A 24,027-nucleotide genomic window follows, 5' to 3' on the forward strand; every position below is an offset into this window, starting at 1 on the left:
AAGGAACTCTGCTTAGAAGCGCACATAAACGCCCCCCATTTAGAGGCAGATTACATGCCTGCTGAAAATCATCCAAGGATTATTCCCCCAGCAAGAGAGGGATGTATGCTAACAGCTTCCAGTGATTTCTGAATGTGACGACAATTCCATCAGCCACCAGAAACGAGCTGCCCGAGATCTGCGGCAGAATAGGCGACAGTAAATCCCCAGGCCTGGACAGAGTACCAAGTAAGGCCCTTAACCTCGCCGTGAAATCCAGACCGGGCATGTTCGCTGAGTTTTTCGAAGCCTGCATGTCCAAGGGGATATTTTCTATGGAATGGAAGCGGGAGAAGCTGTTACTGCTGCCTAAGTTTGGTAAACCCCCAGGTGAACCTTCCCCCTTTCATATGCCTTCTAGACACTGTGGGGAAAATGTTAGAACAGGGAATCTATAGTGGATTACTCTCGCGTTGTTGAGACTCAAGGAGGCCTTTTAAATCAGCAGTATGAGCTGCGTAAAACCAGATCAGTCATTGATGCCATCAACTTAGAAATCATATCATCACTTCCAAGTCAGCCATAAAATACTTAGAATTGATAATAGATGGTGATGATAGATGCGGCATACGTGTAGTATGTTTACGACAAAGCATATACTTCCAAGAATGGCAAGAATGGTCTACTAGAGAAGCAAGGCTTCTAACAACAGGGGGCTCAGCTCAGCGAGGCCACATAAAAGCAGCAGGATCACTCTCAAGGCCATTCGACATCAACAACGGTCAACGACAAGGAGATGCCCTATCATGCGTCCTCTTTAACCTGGCCCTCGAGAAAGTGTCCGTGATACTGAGGTAAATGCAAGGGTACGATCCTCTTTAGCTCCACCCAACTACTGGCCTATGCTGACGATATCGATATCATAGAATGACCCGAGACCTACAAATTGCCTTTATTCAGATCGAGCAGGCAGCGAAAGATCTTGGACTGTACATCAATGAAGGCAAGACAAAATATATGGTGGCAACTTCAGCATCAAAAACCAACCAACCAACAACATCAAACCGCACTGGTCAAACGGGCAGAATAAAAATAGGAGACTACAAATTTGAGACCGTTGATAATTTCTCCTATCTAGGGTCGAAAATCACAACCGATAACAGCTACGATGATGAAATCCGCGCACGGTTGTTGACAGCCAACAGAGTCTATTTTAGATTACAAAAACTGTTCCGCTCGAAACGCTTAAGATGGAGCGATGGCGTAGGTCAGGACGCCAGACAGCTTTCAGGGATATCGAATTGGTGGACCTCGGCGCAAAACTGGGATGTCTGGAGTTCCTTATTAAGGCAGGCCTAGACCGGATACCGATTGTTGCGCCGTTGATGATGATGATAATTGTTTAGGATATGGGGGATTCTAAGTCCACATCCACATGATGTTGAACCGGATCGGCAAAGGTAAAGCAGCGTCTGAAAAGTTGCCTCTGCCCTGGACGAAACCGTTAGTCCTTTTTTGGTTTTTGAACGCTTGGGTGCTACGCCGCAATCTGGGGATCCGTGGACCAAAAAACGTGGGAGTAAGTTGCTTCCGATTTAGTCCGGTCCAACATGTGGATGTGGACTTAGGATCCCCCATATCCTAAACAAATAGAGTATATTTGCGAAAAGACATCCACCGCGAGTATGGCTCTGTCAAGAATGACGCCGAATATCGGAGGGTCATGGTATATCGTAGCATACTTCCAGATTGCTTATAGTCGTATGCGGTCCCAGTTTGGGGAACAGCACTGCATACTCCATCTAGCACACATAAACTGTGTGTGGTCTACAGAAGAGCATCCGCAAAGGTATGTTCTGTCTTCAATACCGTTTCAGACAATGCGACCTTCCTCATCTCAGGAATGTTGCCAATTGACATGTTGATGGCATCAGCGATGGGATCACTGAAAACGGGTCGCTTGGTTGGAAAGAAAGCATGGAGAGTTCAATTATAATCTAACTCAGTTTCTGACCCGCTATGGAAGACATCGTCAATGTCTGTATAGGTTTAAATTGGACACACGTTTGATTGCCCGAGCTGCGCGAAAGATCCAGATCACGTATTCTTCCAATGCCCGAGCTTCGTGGAGGAAAGAAGGGACTTAGAGAGCGCTCTAGGTGAAATGATATCACCGGAAAGTCTTGTCCAGAGAATGCTAGCATACCAGGAGGATTGGGAAGCGGTCAACTCCATTATCGCAAGGATCCAGGATAAGCTGCGGAAGGCGGAAGATGCCCGGAAGGCGCGGTTACGGACGCCGCGAATAGAAGAAAGAAGACAGACAGAAGCTAATTCCGGTGGATCTGATTTTCGTGGGTAAAGTGGATGCCACGAAAATATTTTTAAAGCGGTTTTAATTTAAGGCAAGAAAAACATACTTCAGAGAGTAACCTACGATGGATCTTAAGAAACAAAGTAGCAAACAAGAAATTATGTTGTCAGACATCTAGACATCTCTACAACGTAATATTCAACATTTCGGTGGAAATAAATTTACTTTTACTTGCTTGTCACCAATTTCCAACCCAAAAAAGTTTGAAAATTCCCTAACACAAGCGCTATTGATCCGTTCTCCTCTGCAATGTCATGTTTTGTTATATTGATGCCTGCCTAGTCTTCAAAGGACATATATTGCAAAAGTGGCTCAAGCAGCTCTTACTATACCAATACTATCATGATTTCCCTTCATCACTCTAAATTCCCGACAAAATCATAAATTTTCCTTTTCAATTCCTTCACCTCACTACCGGCAAGAAGCTGATGCTTTCCGTTGCATTATCAAACTAGGAATGCCAGAACATATCCAGGCACGTAAGTCCACGTACCACGTACAACAAAGTCTACGAAATCCGACTTGGGTTTTTGTATTCCAGCTCCGTCGTCTATTCACTTTTCATCAGCGTAGAACAAGGCAAAAAGTCTTATCCTGAAAGGAAGTAAAAACAACAAAGATTCCGAAGAAATCTTTCTTTTCTTTCAGATCACTAAGTCTGGTTGGGGTGGGGGTACTTGTATGCATGCGTCCAAACAACACACAGACGGAAGGATGGGAAAATCCAGGAAAAAGTCAGTCTGCTGCCGCAGCACAGTCGAGTTTTTGAGAATCTCCTTTATGCCGTATAATTTGATATGTCAGTCATATTTTCCAGAAAAACCGAATGGGAAGAATGAAAGGATATAAATATATTGTGATATGCTCATGGGCCTTTTTTTTGTTGAAGGTTGAATGAACGTAATTTATTATTATTCCGCTGGAGCGGAAAGTAAACAATTCCAGGGAAAAGCATTTGTTTCATATTTTGAAATTCCTGTTCCAAAGATGTTTTATCCGCTCAAGTCTGCCAAAAGTGAATTCTATCAGGTCTTCTGCTTGAATCCTCGAAAGATCCTTATTTACTAATCCCACATTTTCCTTTTGTTCGAAACAGCTACACGCCTATAAGGCTTAATTCTGCCAGGGAGTATGGGTACTGGCCCGTGCCCGTCAGACTCTTCTGAAGTAAAAGGATCCATCAGCAGAAATATTGCAAGGACGAATGGTCCTCTTATGCCTTTTACATGTAGCTTAAGAGAAATAAGTGCTGATTCATAATAATTAATGTTTGATTCGGTATTAAATGTTTCGGAAGTTTTTTTGTACAATAAATCAAAGTTGCCAAGCTGTTGACTGATCCCAGCAAGGACACGTCGTCCCCTAAAGCAATTATCAAGGTTACTGCTGCAAGGATAACATGTTTTCGGAAATAAATTAAGTTCGATGAACGCTACATTCCGTTCCCAGAATTCATCTCAATCATAAGGGAAGCTACGAGTCGATATAAATTCAGAATTTCACATCTGACTATGTTCAAAGTTTTGTCAGATGTTGTTGAACTCTTGGACTCAATCAGGGTTGATCCTTACATTTTACGTCCCTCTTAGTATACGATTTCAATCATAGACCCCATAAAGTAACCGGGTAGGAAAATGTGCACAATTCAAATATACGTAGCACAGTTTCATTAGATAGAAATGTGAACATCCCCTTGGCACGCCCCCAGGGAACTTTGCTTCCGCATACAAAATTCAATAACAAGCGGTACTGAAGGATATAAAGAAAGTATTGATTGCAACCCTTATCTCAAGCGAGTACAAAAGAAGCCACGTGTAGATACTCTCCCCCTCAAACATCACCTAATCGTGATGGAGGATCCTGTAGTAATTTACAACTGCACTAAAGGTGTCCAAAAAAATGAATATGGAAGCTTTGAATGTGAACTCTCCAAGTCGTAAGAAGTCGCAGACTTCAAACCTGAGTGTCAGAACTTTCTCCTTCACCCTTACCAGGGAGAGCGAAAAAAAAAATAGCTAGGGTCGTGGACGCAACTGGTTTAATAGCGGTATGTACAAATGGAGCCAAGCGGCCCAGACACCATGAACTAGGGCAGGCTCCAAACCGACTTTAGATTCAGGCACTGCGAAGGTGAAGGGGAAACACCTTGAGGACATGAGGAATGAGGACATGGACATGGTTGCACGACTAGGTGCGGTAATGTCCAGAGAAATTGGACGCAAGGAAGCTGAATCTTCGGCGGAAGGTGGGAACAAACTGGTTACCCCGGTGAGACCCCCAGAAGTGCAAAATCAACGCATTATTCCGCCCCGCATCGGGACCTACATCCCCGCGTCCCGTAGCGATTAGGACCGGTGCAGCGGGAGGTGGTCAAATCAGCGAGAGAGATCTCAACGAAGTTGGTCTCTTTCATAGGGATACGGACATGAACGCGGGGTATAAGAAGACATTTGTGCAAGTTTTCTCTATGGATGGCAAAATTTCAAAAGGATAATTCGCCATCCTTCAAGAGTGCCGGTGGGAAAAAATACTTGAGCCTGGAACGAAGCCAAGACAAAAGAAAACATAACAAAGGATTTCACGATGAGCTCCTCCATTTTAACTGCACTGACAGGAGGTAGTACCAACTTTGAGTTCTGGTAGCCTACCAAAGTTCACTATTGCGAATGCCGGGCTGCGTAAGACAGAACATTTCTGAGGTAAAATACCTATCCCTCGAAAGAAGGATGGGGACATCATCCGCATGTTAGGTGAACAGAACCAGGGCATAGACTTGAGACACTGGAGGGTAAAGAAAGAATCAATCTATAACCGTGAAGGGTTTCAGCTTGCTATTCGAACTGGACCAAAAGAGTCTGAAGATGCTCAGGGACAGTCACCATATCGTGCTTCATTTTTTCTTCGATAGATTGAGATTCAATCATATCAGGACACTGTATGCATCATCTCTCTTTTGAGAGCGAATGACTATGATGACCGTCGACTGGCACAGAATAGAGCAAATTGATGCACCTTCTGTGCGCTTTCCCACAATAGTGCTGCGGACGATAGTGCATACCGTGTCGGAACCATGCTATGTGGGCTCGCACTAGCGAAGGGGCTACAGAGTAAATCCCCCTCCTCCCCCTACACCATTTATGGATCAAATGGGAGAAAGGGAAGCCAGGGACGGGAACGCAACTGATTTGATGCCGGTTTGTTTGATTGGATCCACGCAAATAGGATACTGCAAACCAGAATAGATATTAAGCGGAAAACATAAGAGTACTCTCTGTGGTGAGATGACACCGTTTATAAATGAGGACATGGACAAATCTCAGAGAAATTAAAGATGAGGGGTTCGAGTCTCTGGTGGTACGGGGTGAGGGTAATCTGATCATACGCCAACCGTCCCAAACGCTTCTGTTTTCCATGACAGATTACACTAAGCTTAAGTCAAAAAAGATTTCTCGTATCAGCTGGGGCTGACAACGATGCAAGACTGCCCTTGTATTTTTCTGGTGCAAGAGTCATGGGTTCTATTTAATAGGATCAGTGGCATTGGATTATTTAAGGACGCTAGGACCTTTTACAGTGAAAGATCCATAAGACCGAGAGCTTGTGTTCTAATACCAAGGTCGTTGAGGCAACCATACTAAGACAGTTCTGTTCCCAGGACCTAATTGAGGTCATCTTACAATAACAGATTAATGGTGAAAGGAGAAACGTCATAATTGCCTCGGCTTACTTACGCTATGATTCATTATGTCCTCCGACGACTCAAGAACTAAGCAATCTGGTAGTGTCTGCAGAATCAAGTGGCCTTGAACTGTTAATAGGTTGTAATGCGAACGTTAAATGTATTTGTTGGGGAGAGGAGAGTCTGATTTGGTCTGATGATTGCGAACGTAACGTGTGCTCCTACGTTCGTGGGTCCAAAAAGAAGTGAAGTAATTGACCTATCAATCTACACTTCAAAGTTGGTAGAGTTGATTAGAGACTGGCGGGTGCTAGGCGAGATCTCAATCTCAAATCATCGATACCTAGAGTTCAATCAAATTATTGCGGGCGCAGAACGGACGGAAACTCTGAACCGCACACTTTTAGAGTGCTTTGAAGGGGCTTTTCCTATTTCTCGAGACCAACGCGGCCATGGTGAAGCCGACACTCCTTTAGAGTGTACTGTGGGAAACTGGATAGCTCAAAACAAGACAAGGCAGATTCTGCCTGAGATGGAGCGATGGCGTAGGTTAGGACGCCAAACAGCTTTTAGGGATATTGAATTGGTGGATCCCGGCGTAAAACCGGAGTGTATGGAATTCTTTATCAAGGCAGGCCCAGACCGGATACCGATTATTACGCCGTTGATGACGATGATGATATGGGTAACTGGAAAGAGAAAGGGAAGCATCCAGGCTATGCAGAGTCCTAAAAAAGGATGAGTTGGACAAGTTGGACTCTCTTAGAAAACCGAATAGATCCGAGCTTCAGAGTTGAGTCTATACAGACTTTCTTGGAAGTACGTCACCTGGGAGAACAGGTACCAGAAGTGGGAGGCAGAAATTGGCGGTTTCTTCAAACCTTTCAACATGAAGGTGCTGCAAAAGGAATTGGGTTGTTACCAAGAAAACGCTTCTATATTATCCTTCGAAGACTACAAAGTACTTGACATGGATATCGTCTATCCAGCGATGATAAAGGAGGATATAAAGAACTTAGAGTAACTTCTAAGAAATATTTTTCGAGCATCTCTTGTTCTGGGCTACGTGCTTACCTCTTGGCAGAAGATTAAGATACCGAAGCCTGAGAAAAATGACTATTCAGATCTGAAAAACTTCAAACAAATTGGCTTACCATCATTTTCACTGAAATGTCTGGAGAGACTGGTTGAAGGTCACATTCGTAAGAGAGCGCTAAGGTCGCATCCACTAAATGAAAACCAACAAGCTTACCAGCATGGAAAGTCCTGCAAATGTGCTCTTCAATGTTTCGTTTCAAAGATAGAGGGCGCAAATCTCAAATGTGAGTAGGCGATGAGGATGTTCGTGGACATCGAAGAAACGTTTGACTGAGTGCCCCTCCAAAAGCTCTGTGATATCACCAGAGAACATGGTGGTACGCTATGCTAACGCAGAGAATGCTGTTTGCTGAAGTGGGTGTTGATCGCTGCCCGACAACGAAAGCGATGAAAGTCTGCCCTCGAGGAGGTGTGTTATCGGCATTTCTGTGGATTATGTTGATCGATCCACTACTATGCGAACTGCAAAATTTGATAATACACGCTTAAACCTATGCGGATGACGTGGTTGTGCTAGTTGTTGGCCGAGATCTCAGAACGCTGAGTAGAAATACACAACGCACCGTTGATTTGATTGGTAGTTGGTGCCTCAGGCATGGACTTCCAGTAAATCCAAATAAAGCCACAGGGGTATTATCTACAAAGAGGAGAAAACTGAATGGTCTTCCCCTTCCAGAGATGAGGAGTACAATCCTTCTACTCTTCGAGGCAGAGATATATTGGAGAAGGATGCTTTCTACGAATAATTACACAGAGTTCCGGGGAAGCTTCCTAAAGGTGACATTGTGAACGTGGTGGGTGATCTGAATGAATAAGTGGGCTCTCCTTGCTGGGACATGCGACCAGCAGTAGATTTAGGAGTTGTCTCTTCTGTTGTTGCCATCCGAAATGGGTTGCTATACAGGTCATCGGCCACATCCCGAAGAGGTGTCATAAGATCTGTCTGACTGCAGAATCGTGGAAGTGAATCGTTGAACGGAACGGATTGGAGGCTCTATTGACTGCTCGAAGTATTATAATATGCGCGTGACGCATTCGAACTCCGATCCCGAGTGAAATCCCGACAAGTTCAGCGTAGTGTGCGCCGCGACAAAAAAGAATTTGCCATTACGCTAGTAAGGGATGCAGAAGATGCGGCGGAACCCAATGATTTTAGCAGTGTTTACCGCATCACGAAAGAGCTTGAATGTGGTCACAAATCTTTCGCTGGTCCTGTAAAGCGTTAACGGTCGAGTTCTCATCTACGATGACGACTAATTAAAGATATGCAAAAAAGCACTTCATCACGGTCTTTAACCGTATCACATCCGATGGGATTCCTCCTCTTAGGGATCAAATAGCTAGTCGGATACGGACTGTGTTCACAAGCTGAAGATAAATTATTTCAAATAGAGTTGGACTGAAGATAAACACCAACAAAACCAAGGTTCTCAGAAAATCGGGAATGGGGAGGGGGGGAGGGGAGTGGAGCTAAAGCGCTTTGCAGATAATCGCGAGCGAGGTGTGATTCACGCGCTATACTCCTACCAAGGGGTAAATGGCAACCATGTGAGTGAGTCTATTCTCAACTACAGGAATCAGGATATCGTTTCACGTCGAAGCAATCCGGCAGTTAGGCTGGTAGAAAATAAAACAAGAACGTTTATGTGGTTGCATTTTTACCGTTTTTAAGTGTCTTCCGACTTGACTTGGGTTTAAAGAATTTTTAACAGCCGCCGAAGTAGGTGTACAGGTATGCAAAGGGGGACCTCGTCGATGTGTATCGGGGAATACCAAGGTGGCTTCAGATCCGCACAATCGATAACGGAGTTTTCCGAAAGATTTGCGGAGCCATAAAGGAAGGAGATGTCTGGTGAATCAGATACAATCATGAATTGTATGAATTAATTGACGACCCAACAGCAGATTGAGGATCAATTCTAAGATTGTCTAACTGGAGGACGCGGTGGATCGAAATAATTGGAGGCGATGCAGGGCTCGATTTGGGCTATAGCGCCATCGAAGGATGCGCAGCACACACTTATATTCCAATTAACATGTGTGATGTGAAGGTGACATTTCTTCCCAAACCAGGGAAACCCAACTACACGGACGCAAAAATTTCCCGAACAATTAGTCTAACGTCCTTTCTACTAAAAGGGCCGGATAAAATATTAGATAAGTTCATAAGGGATACATACCCTGGACACTTCACTATAGGTCCTACGCCAACCAGAAAGGCAAATCCACGGAAATGGCACTCCATGAGCTCAAGCCAAACTTGAAAAGACGATGTCCGAAAAACAATACTCCTTAGGTGCATTCATGGACATCTAGGGTGCCTTCAATTATGCCTCATTCACGGCTGTTTGTGACGCGGCAAGACAACAAGGAATCGATCCGGACTGATAAACATTTGGATCCTTCACATGCTGGAGTGGAGAAAAACCCACATGCTGGTCGCCCCCAAATCCTATTGAGGCAGGATTCACTTATCTGTTATGGCTCCTGGTAATGATCACCCTGCTATGGCTCCTGGAGGACACAAAGTTCTCCGCACAAGCATTTGCGAACGATGTGGCCGTAAATCGCCGGTAAATTTCAAATAATCTAAATCTATCCCCCCCCCCCCCCCCTCCATTCAGGAGTACGAGTACGAGGTAAAATGGAAAACAACCAACGGCGCCTATAAACTCGATATCATTGGCTCATTGAAAGGTGGCCAATCATATGGGCATGCTCTCGTTTGGAAATTTCTTCACAAAAATGCGGTGGCTCTATTGCCGGCCGATCATGTGGTTTCCAGATTCGTCTTTGAAAATACATACTCTGTCGTAATCACCAAAGTGGTCCATAAATGACCACGAGTCTTTTGGGACTACTCGTTTTCATCGACGGGTCAGTCATGGAAGACGCAGGGGGTTTTTTGGAAATTCCAATTATGGAACTGGCCCGACCACTCGGAAAAATAATGACCATATCCCAAGTGGAGATATATAGTATGTCATTTAAGTGGCAACAGAGGTACGCTTCCGATAAAAATGGAGGGGTTGCAACATTCGAATATGTTCCAACAGTAGGGCAGCGTTATCAGCACTAAACATCAATAGCATATCAAGCCAGTTGTGGTGTGAGGTTATCGCCAGCTGCTGCTGAAACTTGACCGACTAACGGAAACGTTCCCATTTTGGGTGCTAGAGCAACTTCGCTGGTAATGAGGTAGCTAACAGACCGGCTCGCCAAGGGTCTAGATCCACAATGCTGGGACCAAACGTAACTTTTGGCATCCACTGTCAAGTCTACTCTGAAGAATGAAGTTGTAAGAATTCACGCAGCCGAGTGAGGAATTTGAACTCTTGCCGGCAGGCAAAAATCTTTATTAAAGAACCCGGGGCCGCTACCAATGCAAGGAGGAGGAGACGGCTCTGTACTTCATACACAGCTGCGCGGTATTCTCAGATCTCAAATGCCTGCGAACGAGGTAGGGAGGGAGACCATTGAATAGGCGATCTACGGGGACAGTACAGTGGGCCTAGCAAAGACCTAAGCACTTGGAGCTTTGGCGCCTCCACTAAAATAAACTAAAATAAATTGGAGATGTAAATTATTGAGCCTAGCTGTCATGTAGGTATGCAAATGTCAAATGTCGCCGGGTCATTTCAGTTGAGCTGCACGTAGGGGCTGGTGGACCTATATTTCCATGTATGATATAGCTCTGTCGTGTCCTAAGTGCATACAGTGGTGTGTTGAACGCCTTTTCCTTCGGTTGGATAATTTTCGGTTTGGTTTTGTGAAGCTTCTATCTCTCAGTGCCCAATACGCGTCCTTATTAAGACCATTTATTGAAAAGGGATTTAGCGGAAGACCCAATGGGGACGAAAACCGGGGCCGGAAAATAATTGGAGGCAGCTTCCAGTAGAATTAAGAAGGTCCTTGATTGCTAGACCATCCTCTAATTTTGTGTTGTTAGAAGCAAATATGCTTCCCTATAGTTGACCTTACTATCTATCACTACAGCTATTGAAAAAGTCCATTAAAAACAATCCAATACTCACCTTTAAAACAAGCACACCCCATGATGTATCCCATCATCAGAGCAACTTGTGTTGAACCTTGGCGCCGAACAATTATCGTAATTGTGTTGCTACTTTCGAAAAACGTTACGGAGCAAAGGTCGTTATCAAAATACCGCGTATACCTGGCTGGACGCGATTATCGAAACGACCGGGATCCACACAGTTTTCGAAAATTAGCAACAAAACCGATAATCAATGTTAAATATGGAGTACCATTAAATATTGAACACTACCGCACTGAATTTTCACAGAATTTTCCATTAATTGCTATTTCTATTGCTACTTTCATTTGTCCTGTATTCTAAGCGGCAGAAGGGGGTGGAGTGAATGCCAGTGCATTCAGGGCTTAGTGAATAATTTAGTAGCACTTGGGAATCAACCGGATTTTCTAATGGATTAAAAATGCTTTGTTGTTGGTGTCATGACTGTTTAATTCACTTTTGTTTGGTGTTAAGCGTTTCGTGCTAGCTTGCATTCATTAAATATATATATATGTACAGCACTTGGAAAATGTTCAAGCTATTTTTTGCCTAACTCACAAAATTAGGTCCCATCACAGAAATTCATTGGCGCATTGTTTGGTGCAGTCAATTTAAACTATTTTCAGCTTCAGCAGATCCTGATTTCGTTCACCTGCAATTTAGATATTTTCTTAAGGACCTTCCCTGTAATTTAAGGGGGTGTATAACGAGTCCGTTTGAGGTGGTCAAGGTCTCAGACAAAGCGGGTTAAAAACTTTGTCGGCGGCAAGGACACCTTCCAGCTTTCAATACCCACAATAAAAAATGTTGATTAACTTTAATCTATGTATCTTTTAATTTGTCCAATTAAAGCTTCAAACCGAATTCAAGATGAATTTTTAATGAGATTTAAACATGCAGCCGAGGAAAATGGGTAAAGTTTCAGAGGAAAAGGATGTTTCTCATTATGTACCACATCATCAAAGCACGAAAGTATTTTTTTTTTATGGCCAAGGAGGAGCCTGCCAGGTGAGCAGCGTTGGATATGGAGCGGAAAAATGCGAGAAGCTGTGAGTTATGATGATGCTTCCGAGGAAGAAAAATGGATTTTTCTTGAATATTAGATGAGAACTGCCGTGCTTTGGAAAATCTTTTTGGGAAAGGGTAAAGTTTGTTGGGAGGAGTTGGAAGTTTTCTTTGGTTCAAATGATCGAGTACAAATGAGGGACTCGCTGAAATGATTTTTGTAACAAGTCGGGAAACCGGAAGCTGGACGTTTCAGGTATGAAAGGTTTTGTGTATTTCTTAGTACGTAGCACGTAAATATTATATCTGCATAAATTATGTGAGAGTATTCCCTTTCGGGTGATATTGACATTCACAGTCTTGAATTTTCAAACAAGCAATAACTTTGTGGTATTATAACTTTGTTAGTAATAGTACGATTTTCACCAAACTTGATAAGATCGTACTCTATATTATAGCGTGGTGCTAGGATGAACTTAAGGGAAGTTTTGCAGCCAATTATTTATACTATTATTAACTTTATTTGAACAGATATCGGTATGGAAGGTATTTTGGAGCCCAGGCACCATATAGTGGCAGCCTCCTGATTTGTTTTCAGATTTTTCGGTTGGGTGGTTTCTGAGAATGGCTCCCTTAAAGAAATGATCAATTTCAACCACCCGCACTCCCTACCTTTCCAACAAATGTAAGAACTGAGACCAGCCTCAGAAAGTACTAATCGAGACCTTTCATTTGATACTCTACATGACTATATTTGATGAAAAAAAAATGTACGCCCCCTTTTGCATGTATGGGGACATCCCCCCCCCTTGAGCGTTTACAGTTCCCACCTATCTACTAAATTTGGTGTCAATCGCTGTAACCGTCTCCGAGAAAAATGCGTGTGACAGACAGACAGACACCACCACATAGTGCCGAAATGCACCGGTGATCGTGACCGGTCAAAATGTTGCAGAAAATGTGGGGGAGAAGGCCGTATGTTCAGGGAGTACAAGGCTGAGCCTGAATGTATGCTTTGCAAGGAAAAAAAGGGCGTCGACTGTCGGCACGTTGCAGGCAGCAGCAGATGCCCAGTGTTTAGGAGAGCCTTAAATGTAGTAAAGAAATGAGGTTGATACAAATCAACCTCCACCACTGCGAGGCAGCGCAAGATCTTCTTTCGCAGACCATCTATGAGAAGGGAATCGAAGCTGCCATAATCAGCGAGCCTTATCGCAACAATAAGAACGGTTCCTGGATGTAACTGGCAAGGCGGCAATATGGGGGTGTGGAAATCAACCCATTCAAGAAGTGATGGAGTTTTCAGAAGTTGAATTCGTCAGGGCAAAAATAGCTGGTACCTATATATATAGTTGCTATGCTCCACCAAGCGCGACGATAGCAGAATTAGAAGGAGTGCTAGGTATGCTAGTCTCGGATGCAAGAAGTCGAAACCACAAGATCATAGCGGGTGATTTCAACGCGTGGGCCGTGGATTGGGGCAGTCGCACTACGAACACCAGGGGCCGTATCCTGCTCGAGGCTTTCGCGGAGCTAGACTTGGTGCTTGCCAATACGGGACACGTTTCCACTTTTCGTGGGACGGGGTCGGGCTCCATAGTCGATCTGATATATGTGAGTACCACATTGGCGAGGAGAATGACATGGCTTGTCAGTGAGTATTATACTCACAGTGACCACCAGGCGATTTTCCTCCAGATCGAATATGGGCCATGCGTCGATATGAATTCCCGTGAAGCTGGAAACTGGGGCTGATCCATGAAAAGGTTTGAGGGGGATGCATTCATAGAGATGCTATTGGGAGGCCAAAATCCCGGTGGTGCGGCTATGGAAAAAGTAGAGCAAATGATGGGACGTATAACGAGAGCATGTGACGCTGCTATGCCGAGGCGACGAGTTCTCGCAAAAAGGCGCTCAAACTATTGGTGGAATGTAGAGATCGCGGTGTTGCGGGATGCATGTTTTCGTGCTCGAAGGATCTGCCAACGATCTATCGTTGGACATCAAAAATGCATTCAATTCCGCAAGTTGGGAGTGGATAAAAAGCTCACTGGCTAAAACGAGTGTCCCTAGTTATTTGACTAAGCACCCTCGACAGTTACCTTTCGGAGAGGACACTTTGGTACGACACGGATGAGGGATCCAAGCAATACACCGTCACCGCAGGAGTACCATAGGGCTCAGTGTTGGATCCTCTCCTGTGGAACGTCATGCACAATGGGGTCCTTGTCCTTACTGTGCCAAAGGAGGCCACGATAATCGGTTCCGCAGATGATCTAGATGTGGTTGTCTTCGCGAAACAACCTGAAGACGTTCATATGTACGCTAACGAAACTATTAGCGCCAGAAAATCGTGGCTGACGACCGCAAGGCTTTGGGTGGGCGAAAATAAGTTGTGTATATGTATACAGCTGCTATGCCCCAACAATTTTGGCATTGTCTGAATTCGAGGAAATGCTTGATAATCTTGTTCTCGACGCATGGGGACGAAGTGAAGTCCAAAGGTGATTGCTGGTGATTTCAATGCTTGGATCCTAGAGTGGGGTAGCAGAGAATCAAATGCCAGGGGGCGCAGTTTATTAGAAGCTTTTGCGCAGATGGACATAGTTTTCGCTAACGAAGGTGCTGTAAACACCTTTCAGAAACGGGGGTCAGGCACGATTCTAGACTTGACCTTTGTCAGCCCTGCGCTGGCGCGTGGTATGTCCTGGTGCGTCAGCGAACCCTACACTCACAGTGATCGCCAGGCAATCTTCTTTGAGACATGTGTCGAGCCACAGGGCAAAGAGCTATTATACCCGAAACCGAAAAAGATTTCAGGCTGGTCTGCAAAATCTTTGGATGAGCAGACCTTTATAAAGGTGTGGTTAAATCAACCTGATAAAGAAGGCGCCTCAACAGAAAGAGCAGTCCATCTGGCTCAATGCATCGCTAAAGCATGTGACGCGTCCATGCCTAGGAGGTGCTCATTCCTTAGTAGAAGACCAAACTACTAGTGGAATGATGAACTGACTGGCCTTCGATCAGCCTGCCACCGAGCCAGAAGAGCGGCTCAGAGGATGGTAGGTAAAGTCGATCAGGAGCAGAAAGAGTGCGCCTATAAGGCAGCCCGCAAAATCCTCAAGCTAGCCATCCAACAAAGCAAGGGGAAATGCTTTAAGGAGCTCTGCTCAGAAGCGGACGTATATCCGGGAGGGGGGGGGGGGAGAGCTTATGAAATCGTGATGGGACGATTCAGAGGCCGTTTATCTCCGCAGATCACGTGTCCCACCCTTTTGCTGAAAATCATCCAGGGGTTATTCCCCTAGCAAGATGAGAGCACTGACACATTCCAACCACCTCTGAATGTGACGGCAGTTCCGTCAGTCACCAGAAACGAGCTGTTGGATATCTGCGGTAGAATAGGAGACAATAAAGCACCGGGTCTGGACGGAGTACCGAATGAGGCCCTTAAGCTTGCCCTGAAATCCAGGCCGGACATGTTCGCTGAGTTGTTCGAAGCGAGGGAATATTTCCAGCGACATGGAAGCGGCAGAATTTGGTACTTCTGCCTAAGCCCGGTAAACCTCCAGGTGAACCATCCTCATACCAACCCATATGTCTTTTGGATACTGTGGAGAAAATGTTAGATTTCTCCCTGTTGTTGAGAGCCAAGGCGGCCTTTCAGATCGGTAGTATGGGTTCCGTAAAGCCAGATCAACCATTGACGCCATCAAAATGGATGCTGGCTTGGCTGAAAAAGCAATTCACGGAAGGGGTTGTACCAGCAAATATTGTGTGTTGGTGACCCTGGATGTGAGGAATGCATTTAACTCGGCCAATTGGGATCTAATACGGAAATCCCTAGCGGTATTCCCGCCTATCTCGCTGCAATTGTCGATAGTTATTTAACTGGAAGGAGGCTCTGGTAGGACACCGATGACGGACCCCAGGAGTACGTTGTTTCCGCGGGTGTCCCGCAGGGCTTCGTATTGGTCCCACTACTGTGGAACATTATGTATAACGATGTACTTAATCTTCCCCTTCCGCAGGAGGCCACAGTGGTGGGTTACGCTGGTTGTTGTCGCAAAGCATCTCGAAGATGCTGAGTTATACTCAAGCGAGGCAATCAGCGCTGTTAAAAGTTGGCTAGAGAGCTCTGGTCTGACACTGACGAATCACTAAGCGCCGGATGGGAAATTACGCCTGTATTAGAATCAGGAATCATATCATCACTTCCAAGCCGACCATCAAATACTTGGGGGTGATGATAGACAGGAAGCTCAACTATAAGCGACACGTGCAGTATTTTTGCGATAAATCATCCACTGCTAGTATGGCCCTGGCAAGGATGATGCCGAACCAGGAGAGGACCACGGCATACCTCTAGGTTGTTTAGAGTCAGGGTGGTGACCTCAATCATGCTCTATGCGACCCCAGTTTGGAGGGAGGCGTTGCGGATCTCAGTTAACACTAACAAACTGAGTGCATTCTACAGGAGGACAGCCCTGAGGGTATGCTCTGCCTTCAGAACTGTCTCAGATGATGCAGCATTCGTCATCTCTGGAATGATGCCGATTGACATCTTGGCAGATGAGATGGCGAATATATACAATGCGAAGCTAATCTCTTCCTTACTGCAGATGAAGAACGCTGAGAGGGAGAGATCCATAAATAGATGGCAAGAGCGGTGGAAGCGCTCGGGAAAGGGTCGGTGGACTCACAGGCTCATTTCTGCCATCAAGGAGTGTTTGGAGAAACAAGCTACGAAAGGCAGAGGAGAGGAGAAAAGCGCGGTCACGTGCGCCACGTATAGGAGAAAGGTGACTAAGCTAGAATGAGCTAACTCCGCCCCGTGATGTAATACCTTATGGCGGTTCGGTGGGGCAGAGAGGAAGTCGGGGGTGGTTTTAGTGGGTAAAAATCCCACACGCTGATGTGTCCAGACCTAACAAAAAAGACAGACGGACGGACAGACAGACAGACAGACAGTAAACCGATGTTAATAGGGTTTTGTTTAACACAAAACCTTAAAAATGGATGCTCTTAGCTTATATTTACAGTTTCCTTGGGTTGAAAATTAAGGAAGGAAAAATTCTGCATAATTTAAAAGTTCTGCCTCCCTATCCCATCTTTGGAAAGGGAAATATCCTCAAGGATGATGCTTGAAAGAGAATTCATTCCAGGCAGAAAGTGGATTATTTTAAAAGGAAGTTGTCAGTCCTGGTGGTCCTTTTAACGTCTGCACAAGTTTAAGTGCATCACTATCTAAAACTCTCTAAAACTATCTACACACTTGTCGTTGAAATACAGTTCACAACTTCGAAGGATCTTCCCTCCCCACAATCATCAAACTTTCCACTTTTCCACCCCTTCATAAATTGTATTAGGAGCAAACTCTCTCAGTGTCTCCACTCCCCCTAACACAACACTCTCAACTTTTTCATTCTGATATAAACGAGTCAATATCATCAACATAAAATGTTTATGTTTTTCACATTTTCATCGAGACAAGATAATGGCCACAAGAACACAACATTAAAGGATTCTTTCTCCTGCTTTTTTTCGGAACAGGATTAAGATCCAGGACTAAAGATAACGGCGGCAATGTCAAATCCGTGAATGTTCTGAATTGGATTATGCAACGAATGGCGAGACAAACAAACATGCTTGAAAGTTGGGGGTGTATAGAAAACGGTAGGAAAATATAAGGGTATTATTAAGAAGGGATGAGTAATTGCTTATTTGTTTTTATTACTTGTAGGGCAATGTAAAAAGTTTGCTTAAGGCTGAGTGTTATTACGGGGATTATTAAATGAAATAAGGACAGGTTTAGTCTCGTCGTTTTCATTTAAGAATTTTCCATAATTAAATTTTTACGTATTCATATTTTACCTGGAAAGTTGGCTTTTCCAAGTGGTAGATGTTTAGATTGTATAGTGTCCTTTGAATTGTTTTTCAGCACAAGAGGGTATTCCATTAAATTTACAAAAAAAAAGTCCTGTGAATGCGGGTATTTTTCAGAACGATTGACTCCTCTTAACATTCAAGTGATGGCAGTTATAGATTTTCCGACTTCGTTCCAGTCAGGATAAAGCCAAATTTTTGGGACTTAAAATTGAGTGAGTCAGGGAAAAAGTTTTCCCCAGTGTCCTTCCCTATTGTCCCAAGTGATCCATTCATCTGACTTTCTTTGGAATCCTGAGCGAACTGGAACAATTGGAGAGAAACTTCCTTCCCCATGCTTTCGGCTGGCACCCAAGCTTTTTAAAAAAAAATACAGACCACTTGCGACGCCTCATATCTTAAGGAAAAATTTAAATAAGCCTCGGTATGTGTAGGCATGAATAAACTAGGCTCCCCTTCGAACCTACACCCGCTGTCTACGCCGCGGTCAGCCAAAAAGGATAGTACAGCAACTCCCTTAATAAGAGGAACTGGAAATCTGACTACGGTCGGCCTGTCAGTGACACTGTTGCCTAACTCTTCTAAAACACGGGGGAGGAAGGCTCGGCAGATGGAAACTTTAGCCGCAAAGGAGAAGGGACTACAGGCTTATCTGTCAGAACCTTCTCCTCCACCTGTACCCGGAAAAACGGAAGAAAGTAATGTGGACGCAACTGGTCTAACGCTGGTATGTGAAAATATATCCATGCAGCTCGGACTCCGTGAACCTGGGAGGGCTTCCAGCCGACGACAACGGAAGGTACTGCGAAAGAAGGCGAAGTTTCCTGGGAATGAGGACATGGACGTTGCTACACCACCAAGTGTGGCGATATCCAGAGAAATCGGACGCAAGAAAGCGGAGCATTCGGCAGAAGGTGAGGGCAAGCTGATAACCCCACTGAGATCCACACTGAACGCAGAAGACTTTTCAGTTAGCGGCGGTTTTCATATTAGACTGCACTTGTGGCTACAAACATAAGAGTTAGTCACGTCAGCCTGCAGCATGCCAAAGCTTCTTCCTATCTACTGGCAACAAAGCTGGGAAAGTTGCAGGACTGTCCTCATATATTTATGGTTGAAGAGCCGTGGGTTCATTTTAACAGAATCTGTGGTATTGGATCAGTCAAGGGGACGAGGATCTTCTTCAATGAAAGATCCTTGAGACCGAGGGCCTGTGTTCTGATGTCAAAATTATTAAAGGCAACCATGCTGAGACAATTCTGTTCCTGCTGGTCTGCGTATTGCGTAACTGGCCAACTTAGGGTGCGCCCCTACGTTCTTGGGGCCAAGAAGAAGTGAAGTAATTGGCCTAATAGTCTGCACTTCAAAGTTCTTAGAGTTGATTAGAAATTGGCGAGTGCAAGATGAAGTCTCACTCTCAGATCACCGTCACTTAGAATTTAGTCTAACTATTACAGGCGAACAGCTTGTAATAGAAAGACGGAATCCTAGGAAAACGGATTGGACGAAATTCAATGAATTTCTCGGCGATAAAGTTGAGCTTCCTAGGCGACTAACGACCCCTTTGGAGATAAAAGATCAATTGGAAACTGTGAATCACACACTTTTAGAGTCCTTTGAAGAGGCTTGTCCTATTTCCCGAAACCAACGTGGTAAAAGGGTTCCATGGTGGAACTAAGAACTGCAGAGACTTAGGAAATCAACCCGACGACTTCCAAATCGTGCTTGCAAAAGCAGTAAAGATGAAGACTGTCTAAACTTCCGGAACTCACAGCGTGAATATAAGAGCCTGGTAAAACGTTCGAAACGAGACTCCTTTAGAGCATACTGTGAGGAACTAGAAGGTGAAAGGGAGACTTCCAGGCTGTTCAGAGTTCTTAATAAGAATGAGCCGGCCAAGTTGGACTCTCTTAGAAAACCGGATGGTACTTGCACGAACTCCAGAGTTGAGTCAATACAGACTCCCTTGGAAGTACACCACCCGGGAGAACAGGTCTCAGAAGTGAAGAAGTGAATTGGCGGTTGCTGCAAACCCTTCAACACGAAGGTGTTGCAAGGGAAATTGGGACACTGGGAGAGCAGCTGTTATCAATGAAAAGACGAGAGCTGCCATACAATCATTTGAACACTTCAAAGCACCTAGCATGGATGGCATCTACCCAGCGATGCTAAAGGAGGGTATAGAGTTCTTAGAGCAACTTCTGAGAAATACTTTTCGGGGATGTCTGGCTCTAAGATAAGTGCCTTCTTCAGAAGTAAAGGTAGTCTTCATACTAAAGCCTGGGAAAGATCCCTATTCAAATCCAAAGAACTTCAGGCAAATTAGCTTAACATCATTTTCGCTGAAATATCTGGGTGGGGCTTTGACTTTCAGTAAATCCAAATAAAACCGCAATAGTATTATTTACAAGGTGCTATAAACATCACATCCTGCGCAGCTCTGAATGCATTACTCAATTTGCAGCTCTTGGATTTGTTTATTCAGAATACTGCAATGAGAGCAGCTCATGGACTAATTCGATTAAAACTATGGGAAAACAATGGGAGGGGGGCGGCGGCACAGAGCATTGGGAGAACTAAATCAGTTTTCGCAATGTCTTCCGATTCTCAGATCCCCATACATCTGTTTGGTAGAAGATGTAATGTTATCTTCAAACGAAGAGAAAACTGGGACGAACCAGAGGAATGCGTGTCAGGATATGCTGACGTCTTCTACACAGATGGCTCAAAACCGGAAAACGGTTCTAGAGCAGGAGTCTACCTATCGAATACAAGCAAGAAGTGGCTTTTCCTTTGGGACGATCCACAACGATCTTTCAAGCTTAAGTGTATGCGATCCTAAGGGCGGCAAACTGGGTGATTGACGAGCGATTGAGGGGCAGGCGCATCGCAATCTTCAGTGATAGCAAGCTGCATTGAGGGCGTTGAGTAGTCCTTTGATCACCTCGAAAATCGTTCAGGAATGTAGAAACCGTTTGAACTCTATCTCTACATTCAATACGGTGGAACTACTCTGGGTACTTGGACTCTGTGGCGTAGAGGGAAATGAAATCTCGAATGCTTGAGCGAAAGAGGGGTCAATCCCCCCATGCCGGGACCGGAATCAGCAATTGGAGTGTCAGTAGCATTGGCTAGGTCTGTCTTCAAAAACTGGGAACAAGCTTCCCACAATGACAGGTGGCAGAGCCTAAATGTTGCTCGACACATCAAACTTTTCCTGCCAGAACCGAACATGGGTACCGCAAAGTTTATCCTGTCGAAAAGCAGGAGGACTTGCAGGAGTATTGTGGGCATTCTGACTGGCCATAATTCACTAGCTGGGCATATGTGCAGAATAGGAATTATTCAAGATGATACGTGTCCCTCCTGTAATGGGGCTGCGGGGTTCACGGAGTATTTCCTAAGTGAATGACCCGCCTATGAACGCATCAGGCATCAGATCTTTGGTGCCGATGTTCTGCAGTTGCGACGGGTACCATCACCTCCACTAACGGAAGTCCTGCGATACGATAACGAATCCGGAATATTCCGTTAGATGGTGGTGCGAACAGTGGGCGAACATAGCCTGAGTGCTCAGAAGTATAAACATCGTTCACGCACTCCGTGACAGTTACCTAATTAAACAATCAGGAAACATACATTAGATACTGACTAAATCAGTGGAAGACTATTCGACTGGCACAAACAAAAGTCCTGATAAAGAACCAAAACAAGTTTTTCACCTACCCCCTTTCTTCTCAAAAAAAAAAAAACCGTAAGTCTAAACTTCCGAGGCCTCGATACAACTTCCTCCCCTAAGGAGACGTTCGATGAGCTGAAAGCTCAACGAGCCTCGACCGCCACGAGTGCTAACACCTTCGACCTCGACCAATGACTGGTTACATTTGACGCCTTGTTCACTGAAGATCACATCAGCTGCACAAAATCGATTCAGTACGCCATTGTCCACTTCGAACAAATTAAAAATATGCCGGGCCTGCAATGCTGAAACCCCCCCCCCCCCCGCGAGTGGGCCACGCGGCAACGAACTGCCACCTACACTACCGCTGCGTAAAGTGTGACCAGCTACATGAGCCAGGCGAGTGCCCAAGGACCCCAGTATAGGCACTTAAATGCATAAATTCTGGGGGCAACAACCAACCCGCCAACTACCGCAATTGTCCAGCTTTCGTCCTTGTTGTGGCGAGGAGGAATGCACAGAAACGTGCGCCACCTTCCTATTCCCCTGCCTCTCCAACCCCTAGAATCACGGACCGCCCGTTAATAACCCGACAGACATACAACCAGCTGTGTCCTTCACAGAGGCTGTACGAACCAGTTCCACACCCACAACTTGCGCCCGTCCTACCATTATCTCCAATTCTAAGGTTCTCGAGCTCCCCAGGGGTTCCTGTAAATTTCTAACGTGGCATAGTCGCGTTAAACATGAACTACCTTATCGGCCGCGTTCGCAGGTACGAATTCCAGCTAATCTTAGAAGAATATAAACCCAACATGGTTGTCCTGTGTGTCGCAAGGTCAGAACACCTGTGGTGGCAGGACCATTCGAGAAATTACTGTCCTCACAACTTTTTCCACCGCCAAACACTTCCAATTCTATTGAAATCACCCTCATCTAATGCGAAAACTCGTCTCTCACGGGTTTTCAATCCTTCTGCGTTTCGCTACCCCGCAAACTCGACAGACCCTGGACCCTCATAATTGGCGGAGGCCTGAACGCTAGACTAAAGTCCTGGTTCGATGTACGCGCCAACCCAAACGGGACACGCCTCCAATAATTGATAAACAATTTACACCCCACCATCAAAGAAAGGCTTCAATAACGTGAATAGGGTACGCATTACCGAGGTAAAATTTCGAAGGATTTTGAGGTCCAAAGCGGAGTCCATGCGAGCTGCATCTTGTCACCAATATTATTTCTTCTTGTTTTTAGTGACGTTATTCATGCTGCCTTGTCCAGATGAGTGGAGGAATTCAATGGACGATGACATCTTTCCTCAAACACCTCGACTATGCTTATGACATCTGTTTGATCTGTCACCGGGTCATGGACCTTTGCCAAATGGCTCTGGAATTGGAAAAAGAGGGAAATCGAGTTGGGCTGAAGACCAACCAACCAAAACACCAACAAAAACAAGGTTCTCAGTCTGACGGGTCATCGCACTCTTCCTATCTGCAATAAGGAGCAGCGCATCGAAGGCCTTAATCCACTTGGATGTCTAGGAAGCGTGGTTTCTGCCGATGGTGGCCCGACGCAATAACAGTGCTAGATCCGCTTTCGTTGCCCTGTCTAAAATCTGGATATGCAGTTATCTCAACACGAAGATCCAGGTGAGACTGTTAGGCGCTAGTGTTCTTTCTGTGTTACTATGTGGGGGTAGCACATGGAAAGTAAACTCCACTGTTAACTAAAAGCTTCGACCTTTCGTCAATGCTTGTCTGCGTCGTGTCATCGGCACGCATTGGCCTGACACTATCTCTAACAAAGAGCTTGGTCGGCCCACAGGCCTGATACTCGTATGCATTTTGATCGGAGCACGGAACTGGCCGTAAATAGGTCACACATTAAGAAGGGGCGACAATTGCATTACTGGCTACGCCTGGAATCTCTCTCCCAAGATCGCCGACGAGTGGGTCGCCCCAAGGGCACTTGACGCAGAACAGTAGAGAAGGGGTGTGTACGTCTCGGGAAGTCGTCAGGGGTGCTGAAGGGCATTTCTTGTAACTGTTGACACGCGTATATCCCACCAATAAGTAAAAGTATGATAATTGGCTCGTTTCTCTCTAAAGATAGATTTCAGGACCACCTAAAAGGAGAAAGGACCAACCACCATCCAATTAGACTAAATTAGTTGGATATAACTTTACATTAGCCTTTAATTCCGTGAGAAACCTTAAACCATACTGGTTTTTAAAGGAAAGCAACTGAGAAGGTACGCAATAGGCCATTGTGAAAGATGGAGTGAATGA

The 24,027-nt window shown here is 45.0% G+C and overlaps 2 protein-coding genes across 12 annotated transcripts in view; both read right to left on the reverse strand.

Moving 5' to 3' along the window:
- LOC119648998 (phosphatase and actin regulator 3-like) overlaps positions 1-24,027 on the reverse strand; it is a 650,924-nt gene that overhangs the window by 254,682 nt on the left and 372,215 nt on the right. The gene's annotated exons all lie outside the window — the stretch shown is intronic.
- The window catches only part of LOC119649001 (WASH complex subunit 3-like), a 284,314-nt gene that overhangs the window by 196,294 nt on the left and 63,993 nt on the right, over positions 1-24,027 (reverse strand). Inside the window, exon 2 of the mRNA XM_038050943.1 lies at positions 11,165-11,818. The gene's annotated coding sequence lies outside the window, so the exon portion shown is untranslated. The remainder of the gene's footprint in view (positions 1-11,164; positions 11,819-24,027) is intronic.

Source organism: Hermetia illucens, chromosome 2, assembly GCF_905115235.1.
Source record: "Hermetia illucens chromosome 2, iHerIll2.2.curated.20191125, whole genome shotgun sequence".
NCBI classification, from domain to species: domain Eukaryota; kingdom Metazoa; phylum Arthropoda; class Insecta; order Diptera; family Stratiomyidae; genus Hermetia; species Hermetia illucens.